Genomic DNA, 7766 nt, shown 5'->3' on the forward strand with positions numbered 1-7766 from the left:
CAGTCACCAGTGTCTTCAGCACATTATCAGTTTGAAAGCGTTTAACCTTTGTGACCTTTGCACAGTTCCAGTTTCCAGCACACTCATCATTAGTGTGAAAGGTTTGCTGTCACACTGGGCTGAGCTTAGAGGATCAATAATTCCATTTGAGGATCTGTGACAAAAAAAAAAAAAAAAAAAAAAGACAACAACAACAACAAAAAATCACACAAAATATATTCTGGTTGGGTTGTATTTAAAACGGAAAGCAGCTTACTTGCGACCTTTTTGCAAGGGCATTGTTCTTTGATATTACACAGTTGCTAATCAGGAGTGCAACAAATCATTAATCCTGTCAGGATATCATTCAGTATAAACCCACAATGTGCTTGGGATGGTAATTGAGCTTAGCATGTGTGTGTAATGGTGAAAAATGACAATGTCTGTGCCCTATTTGCCCACATTGTTTCATGGTTTTTAATGAGCTAAAATTAACTCAGCGATGCTGCTCAGACTGTATGAATGATGCATCTGTGTTTCCTTATGTGTGTGCGTGAATGTGCCTTGGCTGATGCATGAAAGTATGTCAGTAAAGCTGCTGTCTCGTCATCTCACCAACCCGGCTTCCCTTCATAATCATAAATCTGACATAATTGTACAGTATTATTTGTATTATCTTCTTGTTCTCTTACGTGCAACTCTGGGTATATTTAGCTGCATGATCACGCTATGGACATCTGCTTTGTCATAGGGGCAGACAGTGCAGCGGTCCTCGCTTGTATCTCTTATCAGTGCATCTGTACATCTACGCATTCATGCAAGCTGATACACACATGCATAGACATGCAGAGACATGTGTGTTTACATGACAAAATTAATTTTAAATGCACATTGCTCCTTTATTATAAACTTAAAAACTTTAAAAATTCTTGAATGTAAGAATTATTCAAAATATTCTCATTATAATATTCAAAATGTTTGATAAATATAACCTGTGTCCTTCCTTCCTTCCTTCCTTCCACCCACCCACCCAGCCAGCCAGCCAGCCAGCCAGCCAGCCAGCCAGCCAGCCAGCCAGCCATCCATCCATCCATCCATCCATCCATCCATCCATCCATCCATCCATCCATCCATCCATCCATCCATCCATCCATCCATCCATCCATCCATCCATCCATCCATCCATCCATCCATCCATCCATCCATCCATCCATCCATCCATCCATTTTCTGTACATCTTACCTGAAACATGCTTCCTTCCTTCCTTCCTTCCTTCCTTCCTTCCTTCCTTCCTTCCTTCCTTCCTTCCTTCCTTCCTTCCTCCCTCCCTCCCTCCCTCCCTCCCTCCCTCCCTCCCTCCCTCCCTCCCTCCCTCCCTCCCTCCCTCCCTCCCTCCCTCCCTCCATCCATCCATCCATCCATCCATCCATCAATCCATTTTCTGTACATCTTAACTGAAACATGCTGACTTTGGGCAACAACATTGGTTCACAGGGCACATACAAACAGAATATTCACACAACATTCACACTACTGACTATTAAGATGGATATAATATGCATATTCTGGGGATGCTAGAGGAAGCCAGTGTGCCCAGAGAAACACAGAAAAGTCGATGCTAAAATTCTTCTACACTTCAGAATTGTGAGAAAGACATGCTAACCACTGATCCACTATTCTGCCTCATTTTATATCACACTTTATGTCTGATTTAGAGATGGAAGTTGTTCAAACGCAGATAACCAAGGGATGTAATTAGTATCTTGAATGGTTTCCAAGTGCATTTATAAAAGTGTTGGATAGCAAAAACACCCAGTGTTGAAACAACTGTTAGCTTTTTAAACTTCAGTAATATATACAATTTTTTAAATGTCTGTGTTGGTGAAGGATTCATGAAAACAATTTTGGAAATGTTAGAAGAGGCCCAGTAGATGAAAACGTTATTAAAAAAAAACGTGACGTTTGACCATTCTGTAGGCGATAATAAGTCCTAATAATTTATTACTTCAACACTGTTACTCTCTTTTACCAATTGTACAGCCCAGTGATATTAATTCAAGCCGTGCACAGTGTACTATAAAAAGAATAACTTGACCTAAATCAACCAGTCGTTGAACTAATCAGATAAAAGTAAAAGAAGTAATTCAAGAGCTGCATGAAATGAGATGCGTTTGGTCTTCAAATTAGTCCTCGCCAGTGTGAGTTTTGTCAGGCAGTACATTTTCATCATAGCATCTTTTCCCATGAGCACAGTAATATCTGAGCTCCCGGCTGTATAAATGAAGAAAAATGGAAACGCTCCCCCGAAAGCGGAGACTATGGATGGATGGGTGAAGTGCAACGTGATTAAAACCAATTGATGGAGCATCTGGACGATTTCTCCTCGAAGGATGAAACCCCAAGTTGTGTTAATTTAGTTACTTTAATCTAGTACTTAAAGTTATTCAACATTGTCAGATTAAAATATGTGAAGGTAATTTACCGTACATTACCTAAAATAACCCTGCTGAAAAATGTAACCAAGAGCATTAAAAGGTGGAAAAGCGCAATACAAGTATAACACCATGTACCATAATTTTATTTGGTAACTAAATTGTTTAGTCAAGGATAGTGAGTCTTGGTTTTTGCAGTGAGTACACTATTTGTACTCCAACTGACCTAGGCCTGTATGACAATTATTTAAAAAAAATAATTTAAAATTAATTAAAAATATCAACCATACTATTTTTTTTTATCGCTATAGTTTCTAAGGAAAATATATCGTCTTACAAAAAGGATAGACTTAAACTCACCCATCCCAGAACAACACATTTTACAACAACAACAATGTTGGAGAAACTCCTTGTGAGCACCACTCCAATCTTCTGACTGATGCTGCTTCCTAACAGCTTGACAACATACCATAAGTGGATTTTATGGGGGGGCCAAGGCCCCCCCAGTGTTCGAAAAGTGTCATTGCATGTAATTGACTTTCCTATACATATATATATATGTGTATATATATATATATATATATATATATATATATATATATATATATAAGTTGAAAAGCAATAAAACTGCAAAAAAATGAATCAAATGAACAAAAATATATATTTTTTAATGGGTCAAAATTATTTTTCCAGCACCTTAGACGGTCATTTTCTTTGCATATAATTTTAAAAACTTTTTTTTTTGTTTTTTGGGAAAAATAATATTTAAAAAAATGTTTTTTTTTCGACGACCGAAAATATTTTTTTTGATTGAAGCAACTTTTTGGGGGGATTGAATGATTTAGACTAAAATGTCCTAATCCTAATATGGCCCAAACACATATAGGATTGCTTCAATCAAAGAAAACTTTTTCAATGCAAAATTAAGTGTTCAAATGCAAATTTTTCAATCTTAAATATTTTTTTCGCATTCAAAAACTTTTTCTATGATTGAAGTTTTTCTTTTTTTGATTGAAGTGATTTTCTTTTTTAAAAATTTTATTTTTTACTTATTTTATATTTTATTTTTTGACTGAATAATAAAAACAAAAATGTCCTAGCCAAAATGTGGCCCAAAAACAAATCAACATTACTTCAATAAAAATGATGCTTCAATCAAAAAAACTTGACTTCAATCCAAAAAAAAAAAAAAAAAAAAAAAATCAAATCAAAGAAATATAGTTTTCAGATGCATTTTTATGCATTTAAAAAAAAAAAAGTTTTATGAGTTTGAATTTTTTTTGCACTCAAACACATTGAATTTCAAATTTATTTTTGCATTCAAACACTTTTTTTTTTTTTAATTGAAGCGACATTTTTTGGTTGAATAAGAAAGACACAAATCTACCTCTATATGGCTCCACCCAGGGGATACAATTTTTGACTGGGGTAACTACATTGGCACGACACCGGCGGACGTACCATATTCAATGGATGACAATCTTGGCAAAAAGTGTTGCCTAAGCAGCCTGATTTAGAATTCCCCACAAGAATGATGGGAAACAAAAAACGCTCATAGTCAACTTATTATTAAATATTCTTGTAAGTTAATATTATTGCTGACACTGCATTTTGGGGTCATCAACATGTTGTGCCCCCCCTACCCCAAAAGTCAAACTCCGCCTATGCAACATACGCAGTCTTCCAGAATGTTCTCAACAAGATGTACACTGTATAGCCTATACATTAGCAAATGTGATCCTACAAATGTTTATTATGCATTTAAAACACATCAAAATCTGAGTCACATTTAGCAATGTATAGCTTACAGAGAGCAGAGACTGTAGAGTGACTGGACTTATTATACTGTATTATATCAAAAAACACATGCTGATATACATTGGGCATACTGTATTTAACATTCTGATAAAGATCATAAGCGGTGAAAATGGATAAATACATATACATAATGTCAAATAATTACCAACGAAGCTTTTACAATGATTAAAAGTAATTATATTCATTATTCATAGAATAATATTTATTGTTTTTCGTTTATAACAAAGCAGACGCTAAATACTTATAAACTCAATTTCCCCAAATGCCAGTGTTGTTGCTGCATACATAATTGCTCTTTGCAGCTTGTCACTAAGGCTCAACTGTTGGATGTGCAGACAAGCTTTTTTTTGTTACGTCAGATTTGATGATCAAAAGCCAGACACCTCAGAGTGGCCACGCTATCGAACTTTAGTGACACGCGAACTACAACTATATCTACAGTATTCAAATCTATTTGCGTATGTGCTTGTGCTAAATTAAGGTTGCTGACAAACCTTGGAGGGGCCTGTGAATTTTTTTCACCAGCCTCACACCTGAGGGGCCCATTGATACACAATGCACCCATGCTCTGCTCACATTTCTTCTGCCACTTGCATATCACGTAAACGTCACACCACTGCTCACAGAGCACGCGCTCAATCTTTGAAATGGAAAGTGTCCAAAAAATGTGTAATTGGACGACTGATTCAAAATTTTTTTTAAAAGATCAGTCTATGGGCTCTATTTTCGGCCTTGCGCACCTGTGTAAGAAATTTTGCAAGTGGATTTTTGTGCTTGTGCAGAAAATGCCGCATATGTTCTGCGGACTGCTCTGTGCTATGATTGCCTGTTCTGGTACAGTGAGGGTGTGTTCTTGCAGACAAATCCTTTGCTACTGACAATTCATTGGGGAAACAAGCACATTTTTATTACCCCAATGACGAGATGCCTAAGTCTCAGTGAAATGTAGATTTTGGTGAGCCTGCAACTGAGGCGCAGACAGACAGGTATTTAGCTCTTTTGACTTGTAAGGTGGATTTCATACACATATTTGTTGAAAACAACTCATTGACAACATCATTGCTATTTTAATCATTATGAAGTTTTTTGCTTACTCCACTGGATGTAAGTAACACAGCCGTGGGTAGGGCTGGAGAGAGAGTCTCACACACACACACAAGTGATGTGGGGTCTCCAAGTTCCCATTTTACAGCACAGACCTCCCTGGACAACTTTAAATTCTAATCTGCTCATGATGTCTGCTTGTACTTCCTTATAGCAAGTACACATCGACCTTTCACTGAGCAACCCAGTTTCTCCTTCCATCGGGTAAGAGACGAGAGCTGCGCCTAGAGCGAGCTGGTCTTAATGGAAATAAAGAATAAGGGTCAATCCATATTCTCCCCCTTAGCTCTCCCCCCTTCCCCTTAGCCCTCTTTCGGAGGGCATAGGAACTGTCTCTGAGGATTTCCATTCACCCTTGCCTGTGTCAATCACCAGATATCTCTTACCCTATTATTTCTTACAGTTTATGTTGTTGTCATTAGAAAACACAGGTTTAAAAAAAAAAAAAAAGAAAGAAAAGAAAACAAATACAATATATGCGCTATTTCAAATCAATACAAAGTGTGAAATAATTAGCCTACAACTTTTGCAAACCACTGGGGTCGATAAACAAATGTGTGCCAGTAATTACAATCGCCAATGTGTTGATACAGCATTGTGGATACCTATGCCAGACTCGTTATTTCTACTACACAATGAGGCCTACTAGTGAACATTTTGTTCTGGGTCATGCAATTTAGTCACCAAACCGACCCCGGGCCCCAATTACAGGATCGATATTTGGCCCACAAAGAAGAATGATTTAGGACCCGTGCACTATACTGTACTGTCGGGAAATAGCGCCTTTTTGTGGCCTTCTGCTTTGCTACATCAAAATTGAGAAAATGAAATTCTTTGCTCAAATTGAATAAGCATTGTCTAATCAAAGTCAAAGTTGAATATTAAAATTATTCTTTATTACATATATATATATATATATATATATATATATATATATATATATATATGTGAGTGTATTTTTGCTCCGCGCCTCCTCCAGCTGTAACCATATAAATATATATATATATATATATATATATATATATATATATGGATAGATATATAAACCCCCCCCCCCTCTCTCTCTCTCTCTCTCTCTCTCTCTCTCTCTCTCTCACCAACCTCCCTCCTCCCTCCCTCCCTACCTCCCTACCTCCCGACCTACCTACCTACCTACCTACCTACCTACCTACCTACCTACCTACCTACCTACCTACCTACCTACCTACCTACCTACCTACCTACCTACCTAAATTTTGAACAGGAGGGCATAAAAAAAAAAAAAAAAAAAAAAAAAACACAGCAAAACCCTAACTGGAGGTGAGAGCATGCGAGAGCATAATTAAAGACGCAAAGATTTTAATGAGATGTTACCACGTACTTACCTCTTTTTGATCCAAAAACTCCATGTAGCATGTATCACCGAGTGTCAAGACACAGCTGTGTATGGCCACAGCTGGATTTTTTGGGGGATTTTATGGGTGATGCAGAAATCGCAGACCTCAAGGAGTGGTCGAGATTTTCATTTTCATATCATCATAACGTTTTTTTTTTTTTTTCCCCCCCTTTGTTTGGATCGATTATTTAAAATCTAAAATATTGGGGAAAATGCGACAGTAATGAAAAAAAAATACAGTTAAGTGATAGTTATGAGGTAAATATCTGTGACTTTTTTACAGACGCCAAATTTTGCATTGTGATGTAATTTGTTTAAAAGTATAAAATATGCAAGTGAATAATTTTAAAAGTTGTGTTTTTTTAAAATTAAATATTAGACATTAATTAGTGATTCTAAGCTAAAAATGACAGAGATTTCCAATAATAAATACGATTACTTACCTTCTTTTTATGGCTAGGTTGAAACACAAGCGGTTGCGCGACGTCTGTAAACAGGGATTTTCAGGGTAAAACGGACAAATTGAAAATAGTTCGGGGGCTTATTGCGCCATGAATCTGCTATGGCAGCATATAGACATATTGTTTTATCAAACACAACAGTTCTTTTGGCTTAAAATACAGCAGTTTCTAAGCTGTGTGTAAATGCTCAACCCATATGCATGAACGCACGGTTGAGACTTATTCAATACAAATGGATAATGAGAACGTATATAACACCAGCAGAACTAAACATATACAGTATAATAAAAATATTCCTGATACCTGCTTCAAATGTACAGGAGAAAAAGGTACTCTGTATCACTATGTATGGCAATGCGGAAAAGCTAAGAAATTTTGGGATGAGGTAAGAAGGACGTTGGAGGGAGTGATTTAAAAGACATTCCATTTGGACCAAAGTTTTTTCTGTTGGGATTGTTTCCAGAAGAACATAATTACAACAAACATGAACAGACACTTATCAATCTTGGTTTAATAATGGCAAAGAAATGCATTGCATTAGTATGGAAATCGGATCGTGGACCTTCTATGATGGATCAATCAGATGTTGTCAGTATA

This window comes from Corythoichthys intestinalis, chromosome 2, assembly GCF_030265065.1.
Source record: "Corythoichthys intestinalis isolate RoL2023-P3 chromosome 2, ASM3026506v1, whole genome shotgun sequence".
Classification (NCBI taxonomy): Eukaryota; Metazoa; Chordata; class Actinopteri; order Syngnathiformes; family Syngnathidae; genus Corythoichthys; species Corythoichthys intestinalis.